This window comes from Catharus ustulatus, chromosome Z (genome assembly GCF_009819885.2).
Source record: "Catharus ustulatus isolate bCatUst1 chromosome Z, bCatUst1.pri.v2, whole genome shotgun sequence".
NCBI classification, from domain to species: domain Eukaryota; kingdom Metazoa; phylum Chordata; class Aves; order Passeriformes; family Turdidae; genus Catharus; species Catharus ustulatus.
This window is the reverse complement of record NC_046262.2, coordinates 61645183-61672370: the sequence shown is the minus strand read 5'-3', so window position 1 is coordinate 61672370 and position 27188 is coordinate 61645183. Positions and strand designations below refer to the sequence as shown.

Below are 27188 nucleotides of genomic sequence, written 5' to 3'. Positions count from 1 at the left end.
ACATATTTCTTGAGATGACCTTGCTTCATTAATATCTATGGTCCAAAACGAGGTACAGTATTACTCCTGTAGGTATGGCTTTCTCTTTTGATTTTAACCTATTAAGAAAGTATTTCAATGCCTCATAAGAACTGTCAGGATTGGTAGGCTGGTTCAAACTAAGAGATGTGTCATATTAGAAATATTTCAGGTAAACCTGACCAAGTCTGAGCCAATGTCAGATTTATAAGCAGTCTTGTCATAAACATAAAGTTAACAAGCTGGTGAAAAAGGAAAAAAAAAACCCTTCTGGGCTGCATAATCTTAATTGTTATTTATAGCTGCAACATATTAGAAAAAAATGCCTGAATTAAAAGGTGTTCTTTTAATGCATACTGTCTCTTTAATAATGAAATCCAGCAGACAGAAAAGCTGGATCCCTTCTTTCTTGTAGTCAAGTAAGCTTTCATCACTTTTCCCTTGATGTTGGATTACAGAGCAAAGTTAAAAAGGAAAAGTGAACCTCAAGCCAGGTTTTTAAATCCAGAGATAGGCAACAAATTTAAGTGCCCTGATTCTGAAATGCTGAGCCTCTGGCAACTTCCACTTACTTTAAAGGGAGATGCCAGGGGCTCAGCACCTGAAAATAAGGTCAGTTAGTGAGGCACTTCACTGAAGATTGATAATTCAGAGAAGGGAGATCCACAACCGGAGCACAGAACGATTGTACCCCTTCGGGAGAAGAAAAAGTTGTGAAGTGGAAAACAGAGGCTTGTCATGGCAACACTCCTTACTGTTACTAAGCAGGAAGTGCAGTATCCACAGAAGAAATAAAAATTAATTTTATAAAATATGAATATTAACATATTTGAACCTTAAAAAAAGGAAAAATAAAATAATAAGAAGAAAGTATAACAAACACAAAACAAAGAACAAAATACTCAAACAAAGAAGGAGGGAGAGTTTTAGGGGACAGTATGATTTGAAAAGTCAAACTTCAGACCAATGAGTTGTGGCTTTGCCTTCTATTGGGCTAGTCCGCCTCTGAAGGGTTTCATCTCAAAATTGCATTTGTTCACCCACTGTGTGGTAGAAACCTATCCACACATAGAGCAGAAATACTTATTTACTCCTTCTGCCCAAGTAGGGACCTAGGTGGCAAATGCACAGAGGCACACAGAAGATGTGTTTATGATCTCAGGCTATTAGCAGGTCTCACTTAAGTCATGACTTGACTAAGTTGTTATAGGCTTCTTTCTGCCTTTAGAGGCACATGTATCCCAAGAGCTAATAGGACAAGCTCTGTGTGTAGTGATTTTGTGGGTAGGGGCCATCTGAGTTGGGGTGTACTTTTACTATTATAGTGAGTAAAGGCCATTGTTTGAACAAATTCTCACTGCAAAACTGGTCAAAACCGGAGATGTAGCTGGCTTACCATGCAACATCCTTGTTAAAAAGAATGTCATCTTTTCAGTTCCCAGCACTTCAAGGACTTAGATCATCAGTTTTCTATTTTTACATTCCCGTGGTTGTTTCTTTCATTGCTTGACAGCTTTGTTCTTTAGCTTGTTACTTGGAAATTCTCCCACATTATTAATCAATATAACCCCTTTTTTGTTTTTCTTTTCTTTTTTTCCCCCATACATTCAGAAAGAAATTCTGCATGTCAGTCTGATCCCATCAAAAGCATGAATCTGGGATGAGGAGGTTCCATTAAACTAATTTTACCTCTTAGTTGTTTCCTCTAGCTAATTATAGTAGTACCTTGATGTGTTTTGTTTGGAAAGTAATAATGTTGAAAGAAAGGAAATAAAAAAGACTTTTCAACAGTTCTGTCAAGTTACATTGCTCTAACCCTCCATTTCCTTTTGGGCTCCAACAAATATTTTTTATCAGATTTTTCCTCTTAATTTTGAGTCTTTTGCATTTCCTCAGTACTAAGGTAACTCATGGTATGTGCTGTGCTAGCAGTCACATTAGAAGTACTAATTTTCAAGGGTTCTTTACTGAGCTGTGAAAATTTGCTCTAGGCAGACACTTGCCTTGAGGCTGTGATGCAGAAGGAGGTTTGTGCAATCTCCAAGGCCATTTTATGACATTGTTTCTTTCCCGCAAGTGTTCAGCCTGAAAGTTCCAGAAATTTAATTTTTGCATCCTGATCTGCTGACACACTGCTGAGTTCTGTCTAGGGATTCGGAGGAGTTTTCTGTCAAGGAGCACCAGCCAGCTCAGAGAATCCAAACTGGGCCTTTCTCCCTGCAAAAAAATACTGGTGTACATTACACATTTCAAATCAACTTGCCTCACACTGCTTTGAGCGTAGCCCAGATGTCCACAGTGATCTGCCTTAAAAAGGCCCTGATTTGCATAATTGAGCCTTCCAGCAAGTACACTTTTCCTCTCTGAAACAGATTCATAAACTTGCTGGATTCTGGACAAACTTTGCTTGCAGACAGAGGTTACATTTGTGTATTTGTAAAAAGCTAACAGTCTGGGAAATGTAAAATCCTCCAGACAAATGTAAAAGAACAGAAACCACTAGAAAAATGAGCATGAAAAAAAGTAATGAGAAATTCTTGATTTAATATCTCTTTGTTGTGCTTTGTTTTAATTATCTAAGGCTATGTTTTAATGCTCTTGGACTGAGTAGTCTCAAATGTAGAACAGCACTGAGCAGGAGCTTCTATATAATCTTATGGGGATCTGCAGAGCTGGGGACCATAGCAGCCATTACCTTATAAAAATTAGACTAGGTCCAGGGTTAATCACGATAGGAACTTTGTGAAAAGGTTATATGTGAGTGCCCTCTTCTTGGCTAGGGCAGAGTTACAGTAATTTCACGATTTTATGTCGTACCATTTTGACTAAAATTTTGCTCCCAAACCGGAAGTGCGTCTTACACTCAGGAGCGGCCAATATATGAACAAATTTTGGAAATTTCCCAACCCAGAAATCTGAACCCATAGCAGACCTGAGCCGAGCCGGAGACCACCCAGCCCCGGGCGGTGGGGCAGCGGTGGCGCAGCAGCAGTGCTGCCCGGGTCTCAGGGGCGCAGTTGTGCTGCCCGGCCCCAAGAATCGCGGCGGCACTCTGCGGTCCTGAGAAGCGCCGCAGCAGCCAGGTATGCCGAAACCCACTTCCCGGTGGCAGCAGCCAGGCACACCGCTCTTCCTCTTCCCAGCAGCAGCGGCTGGGCACGCCACACCCCTGCTTCCCGGTGGTAGCAGCCGGGCACAAGCTCTCCTGCTTCCCAGTGGCAGCAGCTGGGCATGCCACACCCCCGCTTTCTGGTGTCCGCAGCAAGTGGGGCCGGGGCTGCTCCCTGGCGGGCGCCCCAACCAGAGCCAAGCCAGTAAGCCCCGTGATCCCACAATTCTGTTACTAATTGGCAACTTTGTGAAAGTTGATCGTCAATCCTCGCTGCAAATGAAAGTGTGGCTAATAATCCAATGCGGCTTATATATGGACAAAGACCTAAATGTTACTGACACCCGGAGCTGTGGCTTATAATCAGGTGCAACTTGTAATCATGAAATTACTGTAATTTTCTCCTTGTAGCTGATATAGTGCTGTGCTTTGGTTTCAACGTAACAACTATGTTCTTTATTGATTCTTGCACTGATATGATAGCGTGAGGTATAGTGAGACTATCTGTGATATCACAACTCACAGTTATACTGCGGAAGGAAGGAAGGAAGGAAGGAAGGAAGGAAGGAAGGAAGGAAGGAAGGAAGGAAGGAAGGAAGGAAGGAAGGAAGGAAGGAAGGAAGGAAGGAAGGAAGGAAGGAAGGAAGGAAGGAAGGAAGGAAGGAAGGAAGGAAGGAAGGAAGGTGGTGGTTCCTGTAGAAGTGACATGGTGTGGCAAGGTTCCTGTTTGAAATCAAGTGAACCAACACAAAAATTAAGGCTGTGATTGTGATATTCAGTTTTTTTCAGAGCAGGGTAAAATACTTGAGTTCGGACTCTGGAGAAGGAAGAAGAAGGTGTGGGAGAACCTGGGAGTTTCACTTACGTAGCATACAAATGCAAGGATAGAAGGTCCTAAGGGTACATACAAACACTAGAGAGTTGAGAACTAAGGAAGCTAGTCAAATATGTTTGTTTACTTCAGCTGCCTTACATCAGACAGTGGCCTCTGAGTATGGCCCGGATGTTAAATGAGGCAGCATTATGACTTGAAGTGCTGGTTAACACTCCATTCTTTTGGCCAGTAGTGAGATCAGTTTTCCTCCTCACAAATTACATCATAGAATCATATGCAAATAAGTGTTTCTTAGATTCTTCTGACCACCTTTGCAAAGCACAGCACTGGTATACAGTGAAAGCATAGAAAATTGTGTTGTAAAGCATTGCTACACGTATGTAGCCCAACATTTTTCTCAAAGTAGGGCTTACTTCAAAGTTATGCCCGATTACTAATGGCTTTTATTCAGTAGTTTTGGAAATTTCAAGGGATGGTACTATAACAGTCTGTGTGTACCTACTGCAATTTTTAAGCACTCTTACTGTGAACCAGTCTTATTTTTTCATTATGTCTATTTAAAATTCCATTGCTTCTTCCCCAAAGCTAGGAGTACCTCAGAAATAGAGTGTTCCTAGTCCCAAGCCATCTCTGATCTTCTTTCATATAAGTGGAGTTCATATTTCTGACACAATTTGCAGTATGACCACACATTTTTGTAGCTTTCCAAATGCAATCTGAACAAGATTTTTTTCTGTAAATAAAAATTCTGTCAATCATTTTATAAAATAGTCATATTATCTTTAATGTTAAAACCTTGATATTAGCCTACCAAATCGAGGGATGGGGTTTGATGGATTTATTCTGGTTTTTTTTACAACGTGTGGTCATTGAAAACTACAACCTTGTTTAGTAGTTAAAAATCAAATTACCATGCTTTAAGAGCAATTTTGTATAACTTGTTTTTTGGAAAGCATTCAAGGTGTACTGGTATTGTTATTCTTTTACATTTATTGACAGTCAACTACAAAAACATGGCTACGAACAATATGTTATTTTCAAGGTTACTTCAACAAATATTAGTTAAGTCTGCAGCTAAAAACTATAGTTGTATGTATGCTTACGTCAACCCTACAACTTCCATTTCTACTGACCTTGTACTATTTGTGAAAAACTAGCTTTGAATAAAATTTTAGATGGATAAAAATATGCATTAAAGAATTTTTAATATAAAAATTCTTGTTTGTTGGTATAATTTGAAATGTGTTTTTAAAAATCTCTTTAAAGGCACATTTGTGTAAATTGTGAAAATATGAAGTACATAGAAATTATATACCTATTATATAAGAATTTAGCAAAATCTGTTATATGCTGCTAACTTGTTGTAGCATAGGCTACGGATGTTGAGTCTTGATATAATAATACACTGTACAGGAAAAATCTTCAGAAAAACAGGCAGTCTTTCCTGTCAGTAACCTTGTATAAAGTAAAATAACTTAGTCATAAGATTTTAATTGTAATAAGTTAACCATAGTTTTCTAAAATTTCCCCAAAATTGCCACAATATTTTGAAAATGTTGGGCTAAATCTCTTCATCCTAAAGATTGAAGACAGTGGTCAATTGATAATGGCTGAAAAAATATCGTTTTGGAGCTCTAGATATCCCTGGGAGGTTTGTATAATTAATGAAGGAGTATATTACATTTTGAACATGTTGGCATACAATCAGGTTTTCCAAGCAGAAGCATAATCTTGTTTATTATACCAAACTAACACCAGAATATATCTGTTTTTTACAAATATTTCCTAAAGTGCCTTCAGAAGCAGTGAAAGAATGTGTTCCTTTCACAACGCTTATATTTTAAGTATGTATATGTTTCTGTAGGATAACAAGACTATTTAGTCGGGAGGCACTTAGAAGAAAAATCCTTACAAGGCTGTTAAACCTGAAGAGAATACCTTTGCTTAAGCTGTCTATGAACAGTACATTACTAGAAACTTGGCTAGAGCATGAGTCTAATCGCAAAAATACGTTTGCATCATCCTTATACTCTTCCCTAAGCACCTGTCTTTGGCTCCAGTCGGATTTTTGCTCTGCTCTGGTTCAGACACTCTCATATCCATTGGCAGAAAAGCAGTTGATTATTGTCTCCATTCTTATTATGAATGAATATTGTAAATCTGATCCCTAGTCTAATGTAATGAAAGAACAATGGGTCTACACTTTGCTATCTATGATCAAAGCTTGGTATTTATCAAAAACAGTCTCACAAGTTCAACTACCTAAAATTTATTTACAGCACAAGGGCAAACAAGCAAATCTCTTGATAAAAAAATGTTTCTTTGCTAAGTAATTTTCTTTTGGTTTGTTTATTTTTGTACTTTCAGCTACATAAAATACAAAGCACAAGTGCTCAGTTGCTGAAGATGTCAGATGGAAAACATATAAGTTTATGTTTAAATGAACCTGAATCTGTGTTCTAGACCTCAGCTGGAAATGGATTTGAAATTGACAAGCAAAACAGCTGAACATTATGTGCACTTCTTTGAAATGACCAACTTCAGACCTCAACATACTCTAAACTCTTAAAGATAATAGACGGGATAAAAACAGAGATTCCAAATTGTGCAGAACTTTATGCTGTAGGTTGTCATATAGCAATTTTAAAATCAATTTGGTGTTGAACAGTAAGCCTATATAATTCTCTCCAAATTCACATTTCCTACTGTGGCTTCCTAGTGCATGCTAAGTCACAGTATCTGTATTTTGTATGCTTGGGAAGACATTGCATCTAGGGGAAATATTCAGAAAGTCATGCAGCAACCTAATTCTATATGCTAAGATATTTAGACAACATATGGCAGCATACACAGTAATGGCATTTTGTAAACTGCAGCTCAGTAAACTAAATCTGGACTAAGGTCATGTTCTTAACTCTGTCGCTTATATAGTGTTCCCATTTAAACTAATATTTCCTATTTGAAAATTGTAACTAATTATCCTTGTTTTCTCTGTATATTTTTGTCTATCAGAAGTAAACAAACAAAGGGAGTGGTAGGTGATAAAAAACCTGTCACCAATCCCTAAAGGATCTAAAGTGCATAGTTCTCAGTATCCTTTTATTTCCTTACTTCCTTATCTTATTCTCTAAAAAACTATCCCAACATTTGATGAACTGTGGTTTAGATGCTAAATAAAGTGAATATTTTCAGAAACTCTGTATACACTGTTGATTTCAAGGGAATTGTGTATCACTGTATTTAAAGCAGTATTTTCTGTTTGAAGGTTTAAACTTTCTTTTATTTGTTTCCATATATAATATATAATTTTATTTTCAACAATAAGAGAGAACTTATCATACATAATTAAGAGCTTGCGTTTCCTTAAAATTAAATGCAAACCTCCGAAACCTATTTATAGATTGTTAAATTTAGTAGAATCTGTAAATTCTCTTGTGTTTAAAAATAAGCTTTATATTTTAAGCATATGTAGATGTTAAACTTGCAGTTTAGATCCTAATTTCAAAGGAAATGAGGATTTAGGACAATATTTTTAAAAAATTACAAAAAGAAAAAAATTGCAGTTTCATTTCATTAGTAACTGTTCTACTTGACTGAAACAGTTTCTGTAATTTAACACTATTTTGGTGAAATTAATTTTATCTCATTTTTACATACTTTTTTCCCCACTCCATTCAGGATGTACAGTTTCAACAAAGTAAATGTGAAATACAGTAAATTCACAAATACAAGCCGCACTGAGTATAAGCCGAAACTCTGGGTGTTGGCAAATATTTTGTTCTTTGTCCATAAATAAGCCACACCTGAATATAAGCCACTCTGTGATTCGCAGCGAGGACGCGCATGCAACAAAGTTGCCAAATACTAACAGAACCGTGGCATGGCGGGGGGTTTACTGGCTCAACTAAGGCTGTGCAGGCTCGGCCCGCTAGGGGCTGCTGACGGGGCCAGGAGGCCCAGCTGGGCGCTGCTGCTCGGGGCTGGCGGCCGCCTCTGGGTTAGCTCGCCCCAGCCCCGCTCCCACCGCGGTGCCGGCCGGGCACGGAGAGGGCGCCCCGCTCCCGCCGTGGCACTGGCCGGGCACGGAGCACCCCCTGCTCCCGCCACGGCGGCGGAGGGCGGGGCAGAGCCCCCCCCTCCTCCCTGAGCCACGGCAATGGCGGCGCAGGGTCCCCCCGTCTCTCCCCCGGCTGCGGCAGAGGAGGGAAGAAGAGAGCTCTCCCACCTCTCTCCCCGCCCCCCGTGCTGCCTGCAGGGAGCCAGGGCAACACAGTAACACTTTGAAACAATCGCGAAATGCTGGCTTTTACGGGCAAGTGCTTGGCTCGGCACCCTGGCTGGCAAGTCTGGGGTTGTAAATGACAGAAAATTATTCACATATTAGCCGCCCCCGAGTATTAGCCGCACTTCTGGGTTTCCACCAAAATTTTTGTCAAATTGCTGCGGCTTGTATTCGTGAAATTACTGTACATACCACCGCCAAGCATCTCAGCTTTGGTTAAATTACTGGTGGAAAAAAAAAAAGCAACAACAAAAAAAATACCTCCCAAACATCACTGTGTTACTAATTAAGATTTTGTTTGTTTGTTTGTTTTAGTCCTATGGCCCTTTTTCTGCAAAACCTGCTTTAATAGGTTCCTCAGCAAATTATGAAGGCACCTTCCACCTAATTTTTGGAACAAACTATTTTGTTTGCTTGTTTGAAAAATGGATGCTACTTTTAATAAAATTTCTTTGTGCTTGAATATCAATGCATTTTTTGCAGTATTCTTAAATACTACAGAATTACACTCAAAAAGTTGAAGCATTTGTCCTTCTAAATTTCTTTAGAACATTTAGTGTGATGCTGGGCTCTTATATGCTTCTCTTTTTTCTAGCTGAGGACTGCATCACCCTTCAGAATCACTGCAGCAATCCTCTCAATGTGTTTCAGAAGGCATGCATATTTTTAGATGAATGACATATAGTGCATCAAAGACATGGTATTCTTCAATGTTTTCTCTAGTCTTAGATTAAAGGGTTCAAGTAACAATCAAAAGTAACAAACATTCATGGACTTTAAAGCCAGTATTGTTTCCTTTCATAATCAGGCAATATCAGTGAATTGTTTAGATTCCTCCCTTCAGTTTTGCTCATTATTCACTGGAAGTCCGATTGATTTATGTTGTTTAAATCTGCTTTGAGGAGTAAGTAAAGGTTTGAGCTTCTTTTCTTAACAACTCACATAATACTAGATTACAAAGAATTTTGTTTGGCATTTAAAAAATTGAATTTTTCTAATAATATTGAAGTTTTTATGGCAGTTGTGGAGGAGGAGAGGGCAAGGAGATTGCTTTAGCACCTTTTAATTTTAGCTGTTTCCTTAAATGCTAACTGGTAAAGGAATCTAGAGCAGAACTCAAAGAATTAAAATGAAAATGCCCATATTGTCATTTTTTTAAAAGTCGCAAAAAAAAAAAGTTTCAGAGAAAAATGTGTGCTAAACAGGTATCACTCAGTCAGTACATTGCAGTATGTGGTTTAAAAAAGCACAAATCACAGATGAGCAATTCAGCAGTACCACAGTCTGGGTCAGCAGAAAATGAAAATAATTAATTTATATCTTGCTGATTCTTAGGCTGTGTAAGTTGAATTTTCTAACCTGTATGATCAAAGGTAGTAGAAAAAACTGAAGACTGTAGGTGTCTGGTCCTTTTTAAAAGATATCAATAAACAGTGAAGCTAATACTAAGTATGAGATGACTTGTGAAAATTCAGCTTTTGTGTGGTGCACATTTTGTTTTCAATATTTTTTTTCTGAAAGGCGTTATTTTTATGTTATTGGTTGTGGTGATTGCTAAGGATTTCAATCAGTAATTTCTTTAGGAAGAGGATTACAGTACTTCTTTCAATTGACCCATCCACACAAAGCACAGTCTTAATGTCTTTTCCAAAAAGAAATAGCATGTCCTTGTTAATGTTTTGTGTAGGTGGGGGTGCTGCTCTCCAGTTTTTGATTTGAAGGTCTAGCAATGCATAGACCTTGGTGAACTCATCCACTTGGAAAAAAGTAGTGGTGATTTCATCTGGAATAAGTATTTCACCACATGGACCAATTTATTTTGTTTAAATTAAAGTCCTTTTATCTATACTCACATCTAGAGTAGTTCTATTTTGAAAAAAAAAGAAATAAAAAGTCCTCCAAACACCTGAAAGAAAAGTTGCTTTGTTCCACTGCTATTAATTAAATGCAAAAACTTACATCCTTTTCTTTATGAAGAGAGTTAAATTAATGATGAAAACTAAAATTCTCCTCTTAGTTTCCTATTTGCTACTTATTCATGCAGTTCATTAAATCCCGTGGGTTCCATCAAATTTCAGGCTCTGCTAAGCATGTGTTTAGAAGAACTGTAAAATGTAATTATAGGGAAAGACTTTAAACAATAGCTAAAATAACTAAGATGTACAGACAGACCACATGTCCTTCCATAATTTCTTTCGTAGTAAATTTGATGGCTGATTTTACCTCAAGGCAATATTTCAACCAGAGATAATGGCTTATAGCAAAGAGTTATGCTGTGTTAATAGAGTTGCAGAGACTGTTGATCATTCCATAAAGGAATGACAATATCTTGTGTCTGATCCTGTCAGCCCTCTTGGTAAAACCTCACCGTGCAACGCCAGAATTCTGATCCAACTCTGATTTTGAACTTGTTTTGTTCTTGTTCTTTTTCTTTATACCTGGGTATGATAGCAAAAATTAATAGCAGTGATTAATATACTTAAGGACACACTCTTAACAAGCCTTGAAAACCTCATGGAAATTATCTCTATCTTAGCTTTTCTGCTAATCTGGATGAACAAATTTAAAAATAAACTGTTTAAGCACATGTCACAAGTTATTAAATATTTTTTAAAGTTTTAAAATCTTTTTATACCTATATTTATAACACATTATTACCTGTATCTGTAGCTCTTGAAAATAATTCCCGGTACATTAGAGTAATTATATAAAGGTGTATCAGGAATCCTTGTGATGGCCAGATAAATAATTATTTTGTCATTCCATCATACCTACACTTCCAACTGAAATAACACCTTTGTAAATTAATCAACAGGAAAATTTGAGTTGAGTTGAATTTTCAACTTGAGTTGAAAATTTTAAAATAGTTTTAAAAGGAACAAAAGACATTTAACTGACATTTGGTAAAAATTTTCTTTCCAGTTTTGTTTGCAAAGGCATTTACTAAGAATCAAATAACAGAATATGCTAAGTTGGAAGGGACCCAGTAGGATCATAGAGTCCAGCTACTGGACAGGATGTGCCCAAGAGTCACACCATGTGCCTGAGACTATTGTCCAAATACTCCTTGAGCTCTCTCAGGCTTGGTGCTGTGACCATTTCCCTGCGGAGCCTGTTCCAGTGCCCAACCACCCTGTGAGTGAAGAACCTTTCCTTGATATCCAACCTAAACCTCTCCTAGCTCCTCTTGAAACCATTCCCTTGGGTCCTGTTGCTGGTCACAAGAGAGCAGAGATCAGTGCCTGCCCCTCCTGTTCCCCTCACAAGGAAACTGTAACTGCACTGAGGTCTGTCCTCAGTCTACTCCAGGCTGAGCAGGCCAAGTGCCCTCAGCCACTCCTCATATGGCTTCACCTCAAGGCCCTTCACCATCCTAACATCTCTCCTTTGGACACTCTCTAATAGCTTTATATATTCCTTTGTATATTCCTTGGGGCATCCAAAATTGCCACCAGCACTCAAGGTGAGGCTGCCCCAGGTCAGAGGAGAGCAGAGGGTTCAACCCCCTCTCTTCCCTGGCTGTAATGCTGTGCCTGATGTCCTCCAGGACATGGGTGGCCCTCCTGGCTGTCAGGGCACTGCTGGCTCATGTTCAACTTGTCATCAATAAGGACTCCCAGGTTCCTTTCCACAGTGCTGCTTTCCATCATCCTATTCCCCAGGCTGTGCACACGAGTCTGTTCTGGGATTTGTACGTATTTAATACTCACAGGCCGGTCTAGGGGATGGAGCTATCTGCATAAAGGATAGAGTTAAATATTTGAATAACTTTAGAGATCCTGTTTCACTTCTTCATGCAAACATATTACAAAAGGCTGGATTGGTTCCAAGTGAATACCCCAGAGCTGTAGACAGGAAGACAAAGCCATGCAGATCTTAGCATTATAACAGAAATACTTTCCAGTTTCTTTCAAACTTGCTAAACTGGAAACATCAAACCTAGAAAGCAATTTTTAATTAAAAATGATAAGACAGATTTTATTGTTAAAATTGTTAGAGATGCAAAAATAACCAACCCAAACAGCTTTTATTCTGATTGTGACTATTATTTAAGTATTTTTAAAGATTTCCTGATAGCATTTGCTCCTCCATCTTTTATCACCTCATCACATCACCAAGGTCAAAACCCTATCCTTTAATTTTGTGAATCTCTTATTAGTGAGAATTAATAAAAAAGGATTATCTGAATAATGGAAACTGAATATTTTATTTAAATTTCTACCTTACTTTCAAGGTTTTCTTTTCTTTCCAAATATATCCCTTGCCAGTAATAAGATTTTTATTATTAAAGCAGTTTAGGATTTTTCCTGGTTTTGGACAAATTATTATTTGTCTGCAAATAATTTTTTATTAGTTACAGTAATTTCACGAATACAAACCGCACCAATTTGACTAAGATTTTGCTCCTAAACCGGAAATGCGGCTAATAATCAGGTGCGGCTAACACAACCTCAGAAGTGCCTGCCAGAGTGCTGAGCCGAGCAGCTGCAAAGTCGGCATTTTGCGATTGTTACAAATCGCTACTCTGTTGCACCGCGGGTGGAGCCTGGCTCCCTGTAGGCAGCACGGGGGGCGGGGAGAGAGGCGGGAGAGCTCTCTTTCCTCCTCTGCCACAGCCCAGGGGAGAGACGGGGGGGCCCGGCGCCACCATTGCCGCGGCCCGGGGAGGAGAGGGGGGACCCGGGCCGCCCCTACCGCGGCCCGGGGAGGTGGGGGGGAAGCCTGCGCCACCATTACTGCGGCTCAGGGAGCCGACGGCAGCCCCGCGCTGCCATTGCCGCGGCCCAGGGAGGGGGGGGGGAAGCGCGCGCCGCCATTGCTGTGGCCCGGGGAGCCGACGGGAGCCCCACGCAGCCATTGCCGCGGCTCGGGGAGCCGACGGGGTGCTTTGTCCCCGCCCGCCGCCGCCGCGGCAGGAGCGGGGAAACTCCGTCCCTGCCCGCCGCCGGCGCCACGGGCGTGGGAAAGCTCCGTCCCCGCCCGCCGCCTCTGCCGTAGGAGCAGGGGAAGCTCCGTCCCTTCCTGCCACGGCGGGGCAGCGCTGACCTGGGGTGACCGAGCCCAGTGGCAGCAGCGGCCGGCCCCGAGCTGCAGCACCGTGCTGGGCCACCTGGCCCCGTCAGTGGCCCCTAGCGGGCCGAGCCTGCACAGCCTTAGCTCAGCCAGTAAACCCCGCCCTCCCACGGTTCTGTTACTAATTCCACGCGGGTCCTCGCTGCGAGCGACAAAGCGGCTTATATTCGGGTGCGGCTTATCTATGGACAAAAACCGAAATGTTTGCCAACACTCAGAGATGCGGCTTATACTCAGTGCGGCTTGTATTCATGAATTTACTGTATTTTTTAAAGTAGCCAGCGGGGGCATAACCCAAATCCAGAAGTTACCCTGTACCACCTCACACCATCCACGGGGTGGGTGGGCAGAAGAGTGTCCTTTCCAGTCAGGGTAACATCAGCGTTCACAGGGTGGGCATTTCTCTGTGAATTGATCATCTTTCTTGCACACCATATTACTGTCAATGTTAATATTGATGCTGTTAATTTCTTATCTCATTGCTTTTTCCAGTAAATTGTTCTTACATCAACCCTTGACCTTTAGCTGTGTCTCCAATTCTCCTCCCCATCCTGTTGCAGAGGGAGGAGATGTGGGGAGGCAGAATGATCCAGGGATATGTTGTTTAGTAGGAGCACTAAATTGGAGAATATCATCCTTAAAATCACAACAGTGTGGTAGTGATAAATTCTTTCCTCACACATAAAAACATATTAGATTTGGACTTTGTGGTAAACACCCTTTTAATATCAAATATTATGAGGCACTGCATTGGTGGCAGATAAAATACTTCAGTTTATTATAATTACAAAACTTTTTAATAGATTAGCATTGAAGTGTTATTTTTTTTGCCTCTAAAAATTTTGTGCGTCCCTAAGGTTTAAATTACAATATTTGTGACAATAGGTCCACCCATGACTTATCATTCATGACCACCACCTGTTGGTGTGACTGGAAAAGGTTTCTGTGTTTAATGTGTCAAAGGGGAAGACATTGCCCAATTCACCTTTTCTGTAAAAATAAATCAGGGAGAATTCCAGACGTTAATGGGTTTCCTTTGGGTAGAAAGTAGTTTTAGAAAGTCTGAAAAATGAGTCATTTTCTTCAAGTTTTGCATCTCTGCTCTGGGAGATAGATGACAAAAATTTCACCCATAAAATCTGTTGAACAGAATACTGCTGGTCCTAGAACAGCAGGCACTAGTTGTGGTGGTCAGTGCTGCCCTGTGCACATGCTTGGAGGTGTTTTTCAGCACAGCCTCTTAACCATTTCTGTCAGTGCTCTACTTGGTACAAACTCTCTATTCTGTGAGCATAATTTGCCTTGCTGTGAAGTTGCAACTTTCCTTTGTTGGTTTATCTCTGCTCATAAAAAAGATTAAGTACAAGTGAAACACAGTTTAATTTTAATTATAACACATACTAATTTCCTTCAGAAGCTTAAAAAAATCACTAACATTACATTATTAGTATTATATACATGAGCAAATACATTAATTATGTGGTCTGGCTATTAAACATTAGTGAAACCTATTGTAAACAAGAGGTCAAATCTTAACCATATGCGTGATTACTGGAATGTTCATATGTAGAGACTGTTTTCCTTGGAGAGTGATAAAAATAGGGGCACTGCCAAGCAGGTTGAAGGATTGAAGTCAGTCAGCTAAAAAATATTAATGTGGAGGCTTATAGAATGTGTCTTGTTTCCAGTTTCTCAGACTGTTAAATATATAGGAAAACTGCAGGTAGAAGTTTGCGGAAGTCCAAGATATTTCTTACTTCTCTTGAGTATTAGAAAAAACCTCAGTGTTTCATTTAGGCTATTATTATTAGCTAAAACTGTTTTATAGAAGGACTAACCAGTTTCTATCTTGACCATGCTGTATATTTTCAATATGATAAAATTGCTCCACTCTGTACCTAAAAGAATATGATGAAATACTATATTTTTCCAGCACACCCTTTTCTTAAATTTTCTTTCACAAGTTGGCTCTTCTTGCTTTGCTTCTAATACAGCATATTTGTTTCCAAGAACTGCATGTAATCAACGTTGTAAGGGTTTTAAACATGTTAGTATGACTGTCACACAAAGTCATATTTAAACACCTCAAAAATAATTGTTCAAATACCACCAAAAAAGACACTGGAAAACATTTATGCTTTAGTCTCATTTTTCAGTCAGGAGTAGATGCACAGATTGTAAAGCTTAGTCTTATTTGTTAAGGTATTTAATGTAGTGTTTGGCATTTTCTAAATTTTCTAAAATTATTGGCTTATATTGTATGCGATTTTACACTGTGTTTATGGTCCTTTGGATTGTTTGTTTAGTTCATTTTGATGACTATCCCAAGCAGCAGGCCAATGTCTTTTTTAGGTAATCCAGACTAATGAAGTAGGTGTTACCTTTAAAACTGGGGAATAATAACCACCTGCCACTAGAATACAAATTCATATAAATCACATCTCAATATGCAAATCTGTTTTGTGATTACTGCTGCAAGTCTGTGAAGCCCAACAAACAGAAAACACTAACATTTTTTCTTTCAATGTTCAAAACCTTAAAATAAATGAAGCATGTGTATTGAGTATCTTTGCCCAATGTTATCTACACAGGGGCTATTAAGAAGGTTTTTTATCTTTTCTTCATGTCTATTTTCTCATGTCTAATGAGGAACTTCACTTAAAATGAAGTTCCACGGGCTTGAAAATATATTTCTAAATATATTTCTTTTTTGTATCATATTTCTATGATACTAAAAAGCTATTATTATGCATTAAAAGCTTTTAATGCTGTGTTTATTGATGTGCTGCACTGTATAGAATAAAATTTTGTAGTGTGGGAATTACTTGTTTAATTAATTTTTACTTTTAAATTATGTTTTGGCTTCACTAAAAATAACCTAGAATCCTGATTAAAAAAAAAACAAAAAACCGATATCTCTGAATTTCAGATTATCATGCTGATAAGACTACTTACCAATAATTTAGAATTGTGGAATTGCCATATATTTTTCCTCTTTTAAAAGTTCCTAAAGTTTCAATACACAGATTTTTGGACTACCAATTACAGTGTTTCTTCTACCCTGATGAAACTAGACCTTCGTGCTTCTTTGTTGAAATTCAGGTAGTCTGGTGAATGAAAATTATTTCTGTGGCAGCAGTCATGTGTCAAAGAAAAGGGAAAAAACAAACAAATAATGGGAAAAAAACACAACTGAAAATTAGTTTAGGCTGGTTAGCAGTTATGTTAACATATGCTGGAATATTTGGTGAAAACTTACATCTTGCAATACTCTAACCACAGGACATGATAGAATTAATCTTTGTAGATTACTTTGAAGTAAACTACAGACTAAACTCTTGCTGTAGGTTCTGTAGTTTTTTGTCTACTTTAAGCACTTATCTGAAATGCCCTTCAGTACTGGATTCTAAAATGCTATCACAAGACTTTTCGGAATGTAATCTGAAGGACTCATGATTTTGGAGCAATCTTCCTCTAGACGAAAATCCTATAAATGGATCAAAAAAAAAGAAAAATGAGAGGTATTTTATTTTATAATTTAAATCACTTTCCCCTGTTTACCATTCTTCCTCCTCCCCTCAGAGCACAGTAGGTCTTCTACATAACTTAAAATACCCAAACTCTTTAGTTACAAAGGAGAATCTCAGGGCAGCCCAGCAAAGATTGACTTCAGAACTTGAGCTGTGAGATTTTCAGGCACTTTCGTCTCGTGGGCATTATAACATGTCTGTCTGTGCACCTTCCTGAGAGGATGATGAGTAAATGTTTGGTATTTCTCAGTCATTCTTGGAGTAATGTGATTTAACTTGGATAAATTTTATGTGTGAGGTTTTTAGTCTGTTGGTGTCAGAGTATGAGTCAGGGTATCAGAAGTTCAAGTGACTTAGTTATCCAGGTCCTGACAGAGGAAGTCTCAAATGCCTTTAAGGTTAAAAAAAAAAAGACAAAAACCAAAAAACAACAAAAACAGAGAAAAGATTTTGTTGAAAATAAGATTTCTAAGTTTAACAAATGTGAGGTTAACATGTCTTTTTTGCCAGATTTTCTTTCCAATAATTGAATGCTTTAGTTTGCAATGTCATTGTTGAATTTCTCCAGGTACCTAATATGTCCACATATGCATCATGGCTACATTTTTTGAGTATAAATTCAAAGTTTTTGTTGCCATAAAAGAGTTTCAAATCTCTGTATCTGTAGAAAGCAAGCTTTATGCATGATCAGGTATCATATAATAATAAACTTAAATTTTAGTCTCACAGATTCTGACGGTATTGAAACTGTATTTAGTTTCTCAGGTAGATATTTGTTCCTAAGAAAATGGGTAGATGCAAGTGTCCAAGATCTTGAGGTAGACCTCATTATAGCCGGGTAATTCCTGACATATTTATGTCCAAGTTGCAAGATTTATTCAAAACAGAAGTCTTCTACGTTATTTAACTGCCCAAAGAGTTTGTTTTCTCAAGTCGCATCAATATTTCCTGTCCAACCTGCAGTGGAACTTGAAAACAGTTAATAATCATTAGCCCCCTTATGTCAAGTGATGTACTACCTCAGTCATCTCTCATGTTGAACAAACTGATTTACTTGTCAGAGTCCTTATCTCTAAACTGCATTTTCTAGCTCTTTAATGATTGTTGGTTCTCTCCTGGATTCTTCCATTCTTGTGTAAATTTTCTTGAGAATTTTGCATTTCTTAATTAATATCAGCAATGTCTAAAAATATTTGGAAATCACTGCAAATATAAAGGTAATAACTACATAGAAACAATTAGTTTATGGTATTTTATAAATGTATAAAAATTCAGTATGCCGAAATATTGTAGTTCTTTTTATTAAAGAATTTTAGGCAGATAAAGAACAGAAGTAACTGAACTATAGATGAAAACTTTTAAAATATAATAAATACACATACTAAGAATATAGCTTAACTGAATGAGTATGTAATGTATATAGCAACTTGAAGAAAGACCTGTTAAACTGTAAAGTTAATAACTAGAGCTGCAAAGTGGTATTTTGGTATTTACCAGTAAAATTAAGGCATCTTTGAAAACAAGGGGTCCTATGAAACAGACAAAAGAATAATCATTGAGCCACAGCTTAAGCTACCTGGGTGAAAATTTCTCCTTTGTTAAGAAAAATATCAAGTATAAAATTTTTTTGTTGTTGTTATTAAATTACCATTAAAAACTCCAATAATAAGAATGTTTTAAACTGTGTTGAACTTACCAAAGTTTTGTTGTTGATTTTGTTGTTGTTGTTGTTGTTTTTGTTTGTTTGTTTTAAGACAAAGAATTTAAAAAAAAATAAGTAATATTATAGTTTGGAAACACATATTCTCAGCACCCTAAATGTAAGAACAATGAGGAGTTCAATATTTTTTCCACTTTGTAAAAAAATATTTAGATATGGAGAAAGAAAAACCTGCATTTTTACACAGGCATGCTGGGATCAGGCTTGTATGTAACAAAGTTTTATTCTCTATGTGATGGTGAGAACGACAGGATCTCCTAGACTATGCATATTGTATTTAATTCACTATGCAATATGTCTGAAACTTGGTGCTGGACAGGGTCTTTGTTGCAACTAGTAGTGCATTTGTGTGCAGGAGTTATATATGTATACCTGTGTACAAGACTGATTTGCTGGGAGTCTCCAATACAGACCAAGTGTCAGCTCCACTGTATGTCACTCAGTCTCTTCTTAGGATGAAACTCCTCCCTGTGAGGGTGGTGAGGCACAGGAACAGGCTGCCCAAAGAAGTTGTGGATGCCCAGTCCGTAGAAGGGGCTTTGAGTTTCCTGGTCTAGTGGAAGGTATCCCTGCTCATGGCAGTGGGATTGGAACTAGATGGTCTTTAGGGTGTCTTCCAAACCTAGCCATTCTGTGATGCCATTCACCTCTACTATTCAATCTCATTAGTGAAATTTCAAATCAATTTATTCATAAATTCACACACTAGCAGTATACTGCATGATTAGTACTAATGATTTTTTCTACACATTATTCCATGCTACCACGTAGTTGTGCGTGCAGCGTCACAGAGTGATGCAACTCTGTTTAGAGCTGATGGCTGGGTGCTTCTAAATCATAGAGCTTGAGTTGATCATGGGCACTAGTCCAGATGAACCTGGAAACTCTCATAAATTGCTTCCTTTGCTCAAAGAATTGTAAGCAGGATTTATGGATTCTTGAATTACCATGTTGATATGCCTTCAGCAAGCTGCCAAAAAGCTATAAAATAGCACAACACACCCTACAACAGCCTTAGGGGTTGAAATTTCAAGCATGAACTTCTAATTGGGGGAGTTCAAATACTGTTGTGCATTTGGTGGTGAAATTCTCCCTTTTTAATATTTGCATTTAAACTGATGAGATTTATAGGAAATATTAACCTCCAAAATTATTAAAATAACTTTCTACTAACCAGTTATACTTTTTTTCTTTTTTTTTAATAAGGGAGACCCAAAAAGCTCAACATTGTACATTCCATTGTAATAATTTGCCAGCAGCAAATTATTGCAGCATAAATACTCTTGTATTTATGTGCAGGCTAAAATTCTGATTTTCCTTCCAGTTATGCCATTGTTGAGTTGATGAGAGAAAGACAGCATTAGGCAAAGAGTTGGAAACAAGATAGGGGTGGAAAGGGTGAGTGGAAAGAAGAAAAAAATGTTATTTTCAGCTATGATCATAGACAAAAGACAAAATCTGCCATGTTAAGAGGATAAAGGAGATTCCGAAGGACAAGGAAGCATAAAATCCTGAGCACTCCAAGCAGGTGAAGGTTGGATTTTGAACTTGACTAACATGATAGGAGAGTACAAGGTATTGGAGTGAAGAAAGGAAGTGATAAATACAAGTATATGATTCTGCATTGAGGTAGATTTGAGCACCCTTCAGAGTACTAATGGAGGAAGCTAAAATAATCTGTGCTTGAAGGATAATTTTTAGTTACTGAAGTAGCTGATATGAAAGATCAAGGTAGTATTCTCAATACTGTCATATTCTCAATACTGTAGTATATGGCATTATCATAATTAAAATGAAATCTCTGCCTGAAATAACATTAACTCTTCTAGCTTAAGGTGACTTACAGTATTTCTCTGTATGTGACGTGTAGGCACAACCACTGGCCTGACTGCAGGAACTAATATAAACTAAGAAGTCTTCTCAGAAAATCATTGTGGAACAGCTTAAACTCGTTGAAATCTAAGAAATCCCTGAGGAAGGGCTCTTTCAGAAATGTTCTGGTATCTTTCAGAGTTGTCATTGTGGGAGATATCAAAGAGGCAAACATGAAAAATGCAAGCTGTAAATGTGAGGGAAGAGTATTTTGTGCAATGACCTATTTGGCAGTGCGAGCTGTGAATGAGTAGAAATCTCTGAGTCTGCCCCATCTACCATTTCCCAAGGGACAGAGCAGTCACTACTCATGACTGCCTCCAGTGAACACCCCACACTTCACCATGTCAGAGAATTTTACAGCATTTGCACTTTCCCTTAGTGTATTTATAAGTAAAATGTGTGTATCTCTTGGGATAAAAATAATGCCCTTTGGTAAATGAGGAGTATAGATGAGAAATAATAACGAGAAGGAAGAATAGGGTCTGAAATTTTAAAAGAACTTAGGATAAGACGTGGTTTAATATTTTGTGAAATTATAGAAAGATATAACTCAAGTAAAATAAAAGTACATTTTTATGTCTAATACTAAACCAGCTAGAAAAGACTGATTTAACATGGTTGTTTTTATTTTTGGCATTATTTAGAATAATGCTTGGTGTAATTTTTATTTGTTCTCTGTCTCTCATCCCAGTGCCAGAAGCAGAAAAATTTTATTGTTGAGGATTATACCACTGCATTTCAGAGTAAACTCCATAATACAACTGTCTTAGATCTTTTACTTAAAACATTAATTCCATTGCACCAATGCTGGTATCTGTCTGTATCTGCCACAAGAATATCTTGCTGAGTGCTCCCTAAATTTTTACACACTTACCTTTCTTTATTTATATTGAAACTCATTTAATTTCACCCAAAAGCTATTTCCAAAATGCTTGTATTACACAAAAAAGCACTTTATCAATGGATACTCTATTGACTTGCAAATAGATAAACCATCCTTAGCGTGTAAGAGTAATAAAGGTTTCAATGTAAAACAATCCAAAGAAAAACATTTTTATTAAGTGTATCTACCATTTAAAGATCCACTACCAGGAGTCCCTTTCAAACACTATCAATAAATGGTCTATTTTTTCAGAATTACTTCACTGCTCTTGTTTTCCACTCTCCAGAAACAGGAATCCAAATTACTCATGCATTAATTCTATAGACAAATTTCCTAAAACCTTTTTGTTTCTAACAAGATTATGGTCATGTGGAAGAACAACTGACTTTTTACAATAAGAAATTACAGTCAGAGAGTCATTGTATTTCTGAATTGAGAAATATTTTGCAGGCAATGATCAAAAAAACTAATTTACTGCTTGTAGGAAATCTTGTTTTCACTGTTTTTTAACAATAAGTTGAATCCTTCTCTCATGCTCAAACAAGTCATGAGTCATTTGATTCTTCTGTTAAAAAATTAGTGGGTTCCTACCTGTGATCAATTTAACAAAGTATTTAGTTTTCAAGTCCACTGCTCTTAGGCTTTTTATTGCATCTTGTTCAAGTTGTAAATTAGGGCTGCATATCAGTTGTGGGTAGAGATGGGATTTTGCAGATGTCTTACTGCTGAAATGTATATATTTATATACCATCCTTCTAGAAACTATGTCATTCAATTTTAATGTAATGAGTGGGATATTTTCTGTTAGATGGAAAAACACTCAATTTAATGCAGCCATTTGACAAATCAATTATGACATTTATTTTCATCTGTTGGTAAAGCTGAGTATGTCAGACTGTAGACACATGCTGATCTGTTAACTGGTTAATAGCTTAATAGTAGATTTCCTGGTGAAAACTGCTGTTTCTGCAGGTGCCATCTCATTTTCTTTGTGGCACAAAATAAAAATCAAGCCTCAACATTCTTTGTTTACACTGAGAAAGTATGTGTATAAGTAGTCCCTTTGAAATTAATAGGTCCTGTTTAGTAAGATAACAGCCCCTCAATATACCTGTTTGTAATATGTAAAAAATAAAACACAACACAAAAAATAAATCTTCAAAATTTCAAATAATGGCTCCTAATTCAAATGCTTATCATGTCCTCAGTCATTTTTCACATTGCTCTATGGTAAGATATTTCTGATTTCTCAGCTGGGAAGATACTTACACATCTTAGCAGAATGTGATTTCTTCACCCTGAGAATTTCTTTATTTACTCATACCAGATGTTAAGCTCAGCAGCAGTCTGTTTCCAGTACTGCTAAGGGAAAGTGAGGATTCTTGAATAAAATGAGCAACCTTTTGGTAAATGGTCTTGGATTCTAGTACTGGCAGTTTAAAGATCAGAGCTGAATGTCACCTGTACATTTAATAAACTTCTAAAAAAAAAAAAAAGTCATAAGCATAGTCAAAATAATAAGATGTCTGTGTTTCCCCATAATTCATAAGCAGTTATTTTATTATTTAAACAGTCAAATCCTTACACCTTTGTGGAAAATCTGAATGTGATTTTCTGTTGAGGTTATCTGTAGCTCTTTTACTTTTTTTTTTCCTCCAAAGAGGGAAAGAGAGAGACAAAGAGAGAGAAAGAAGGAAAGAAAAAAGGAAAGAAAGAAAGAAAGAAAGAAAGAAAGAAAGAAAGAAAGAAACAGAAAGAAAGAAAGAAAGAAAGAAAGAAAAAGAAAGAAAGAAAGAAAGAAAGAAAGAAAAAGAAAGTTGGTTTTTTAAAATTTTTTTATTTTTATTTACTTTCTCATCATAGAGTAACTCTTCTTTCAGTGTCGAAAATTCCAGTCATATATTAGGAAAAAAAATTGGATCTCTTTATATTTGCAAGTCTTGTAGTAAATTTATCCAAGACCAAATTAGTATTAATTGACCCCAGACAGATGCAAACTGAAAATTTGATATCTAATAGGATAAAAACAGGGATCTGGAACAGTGTTTTCATTAGTTCTATTAGTCTCAAGACACTAATATCTATATAGATCATGTAACATTTTTGCCTTGATGTGATGACTGGAGGAAATTCATTCTGGCTAGTCCATTATGGAAAGTATTATACTAGGTAAGTCGTATTTTTGTGAGATACAACGATTATAATGAGAAATCTGTGAGAAGTTTCTACACTGAACTCTTCTTTAGAGGAAACAAATTTTGCGAAAATGCCAATTGGCCATTTGGACTAGATGACTTTTAAACAACCCTTTCAAATCAAAGAGTTCTATGATTCTGTGAAACTGCTTAAGATATGTGAAATAGGGTTATAATTGTCAACTAAAATGTATTTGGAGAAACATGGTTCTATGAAAGGAAATTAGATTTTACTCTCTTTACAAACATAGAACTCTCACATGATTGCTCTGAATGTTGGCAATCAGTGTTTCTGCTTTTCTTATGGTTCTTTTTTCATTTTTCTCCTATAATTTGACTGCTTCATTCATGTGGCCTCACTGTACATTTAATTTTCATTAGCAAGACATTTAGAGGAGGGAATAAGGCATGTGATTTTAGTAAGAATATGCCTTCATGGAAATGTTAGGACTCTTCAGGACGCGGTGGGGTGTGTCAGAGAAGGGCAGAGGGAGATTCTGTTTTCTTTTTAGTGCCAAGTACACACCAAAATCATGACATGAAGATTGTAAAAATTGAATTACATTTTTACATTGAATTACATTATTCTGATAGCCAAGATTCCAGAGCAGATCTTAATATTTTTAACTATTCTATACTTGGTGAATAGCTGTTTTTGCTCAGATACTGGCCCAAAGCTAGGGAACATAGTTCACAGGGAAAACAAGTTCTACTAAAGCAATGAGTAGATTATCCCCAGTAAAGAACTATAACTCAAAGTCTCAGTTTTCTCTGTTTCTCCTCTTTTCCCAATGAGATAATAATTTAGATTGATCTTACCATAATGACAAAAAATGTAGAATAAAGTAAGGACTAATTCTTGCCCCTGACTTTTCAGCACAAAAAAGTACAGGATGCTAAGTAGACATCTATGTTCAGCCTATCAAGTTTAAATATTTTACCATAAGCTACCCTTTATGCATAATCCAGAAGTTCATTGTTGAATCTTTTGAATGGCATAAATATTTTAAGAAGAAAAATCAAAGGTCTTGTCTGCTTCAATCCCAAGTCCTTGAGAATAAGAGGTTTGTGCTTATTTCTATCTTGTTTTCCTCTTGACTGCCTCTTCATCTTCAATAACAACTGAATTTGGCTTATGCTACTTATTTTTTTGTCAAGAATTGTACAAAATGCCTCACAAGTCAAGTGGATATTTTTACAGCCTTCCTCAATTCCTGTGTATAACATGGGTCAGTATTAGAGCACCACTTAGCAGTGCATATCACAAAACATAATTACTCCTAATACATTAGCAGGAAAATTATTTTAACAGTGCATTCTGAAAGTCAAACAGTTATTTGAACAGTGAGGAAATTTTCTAGTATTCCTGATTTATAACAGTAAAAAAAACATTCTCCAAAACTAGACATGAAAAAACACAGAAATCATTCTGATAGCTTTTATACCATCTCAGTAGATTATTAAAAAATAGTTACTCTTAGAAAACATATTGTTCATTATAAAAAGAATGAAGTAAATATTTTTGCCATCTTTAAAGGTTGTTTGAAGGAAAAACTTTTCTGTCACATAAATTTTGGCCTTGGACAAATTTTAATGGAATCATTGATCCAGATATAGAAGTAAGAATATCTAAAAATGGACAGATAGAAAAGACATTTCATGTACAGTAATTTCACAATTATAAGCCTCACCACTTTGGCTAAAATTTTGGTCCAAATCCAAAGTGCGGCTTATAATCAGGTGCGGCTTATATATGGAAAAAAAAACCAAAAAGTTGCTGTTTTACGAGGACAGGTGTCTGCTGAGAAAGGCAGAACGTTCTCTTTGAAAGGGAGAATGTAAACCCCCTCCCTCCAAATTATTATAATTTTGAAATCAAGGGGCATTCAGGCAAAGATATGGGAATTAGGAATAACAGTTCTTTTCTAGGGAAATTAAAAAGGAATACAGTACTACAAAGAACCAAACTCCAAACCCTGACAAAGTCAGAGTACAACCTGACACCCCGTCAGGCAAGGTGTTGGTAGCAGTCCCATTAAATGGTGGTTGCAGTCCCCTTGCAGTAACAGATGTGGTTCAGTTGAAGCAGTGGTCCTGTAGAAGGTGCAGTTTTCCTCCGGAGGTCCAGTGGTGATGTGGAGAAATCCGGTTTTCCTCCAGAGCCCAGTGGAGAAAGGGGCTCCCTTAGTGTCCCAAAACCTCTGTTTTTATCTTGGTAAGAAATGTTGGGCTCCTCTCCCTGGCTGGAGCAACTTCCAATGGGATGCAGTAATTTTATCAGTCACACAGTGGGACTCAACGGCCATTAGCAGAAAATGACTGGCTGGAGGAAGGATGGGTTGTGAAAGGATAAAGAACACTGCCCCACCTGGTTTCAATGGATGGCCCATTAGCAGAATGTCTCCCACAGAGATAAGGATCACTGCCCCCATCCTCACCAGATGGTGATAGAATAGATACCTTTTATCACACTCTGTATTGTAACCCAAGACAGTTGCTGACGCTCAGATATGTGACTTATAATCAGGTGTGGCTTATATATGGACAAAGAATGAAAAGTTGCCGACACCCAGAAGTATGGCTTATAATGAGGTGCGGCTTATAACCGTGAAATCACTTACTCAAATTAGGGATAGCAGTAAGGGAAAAGAAAATTGTATAAAACAATTAATTTTTAAATAGTAGTCAAAAACAACTAAATTATGTTCAGTAGCCCTTATAAATTTGTAAAAACTACATGGAATTGCTAAAATTATAGCTCTTTATTAACTTTTTAGATTAAATGTGTCATGGAAATATATTTTTCAGTGCTTAGCTTAACTAATCTTTGTTCTGTATTCAGTTCTGATCTAGCATATAAATTGGGATGTTGATCAAGAGACCTCCAGAGCTCCTTTCCAGACAGTTAGTCGGTAATTTTATGTTACTTTGCAGAAAAATTCAAAAAGCCTGATGCATTGGGTCCAGTTCTCAACATGAATTACAATACTGTGGCTGTAAAAGCTGCAAGGCAACAGAATTTAAGATGCAGAGACTACTCTAATACAAACAGTTGTCTTGACTTGAGATCTTAACAAGAGGAAGTTGAGAGATTTAGTGTTAGCTGTAGAAATAAACTTTGGAAGCATACATGTGAGTTTTGTGATAGCTAAATCAAGTCTCTCCTTTTTCTACAAATCTGTCATTTAGAAGACCATACCTAAGAATTCACCTGCAGAAAAATAAGCATTACCTGTTCTGTATTTGTCCATCTTATTTCATGTCTAGACCTCAGTTTATACAGTTTTCCTGGGATATGCAAAAAGGCATTTATGAAGCAAAGAAACTTTCCTCCCTGAGTTCTCTGGCACCTCAAAATGAAAATAATCTTAACTAGTCTAAGCCTGTCCAGTCAATATGATAAACCAATAGCTGATTATTTCAGGAAAAAAATAACAACATGTCACCTGAGATCTTCTTAAATTACTTGTTAGGCTGGTCCTAGTTTTTCATTATATCTTCTAGCTTTGTACAGCCAAGTGCTTCTTGAAACCAAAATGGTAGGTTGTTTGAAGTCCTGAATCCAAAATGCCACCTTTATTTAAAAGAAATATCATGAAAATGAGTCAATATTTTCAAGTCAAACCATGTGACAGGTAGAAATATGGAAGATTATTTTAATTTTATGA

The 27188-nt window shown here is 37.2% G+C and overlaps 1 protein-coding gene across 4 annotated transcripts in view; it reads left to right on the top strand.

Moving 5' to 3' along the window:
* LINGO2 (leucine rich repeat and Ig domain containing 2) overlaps positions 1 to 27188 on the top strand; it is a 505609-nt gene that overhangs the window by 244930 nt on the left and 233491 nt on the right. The gene's annotated exons all lie outside the window — the stretch shown is intronic.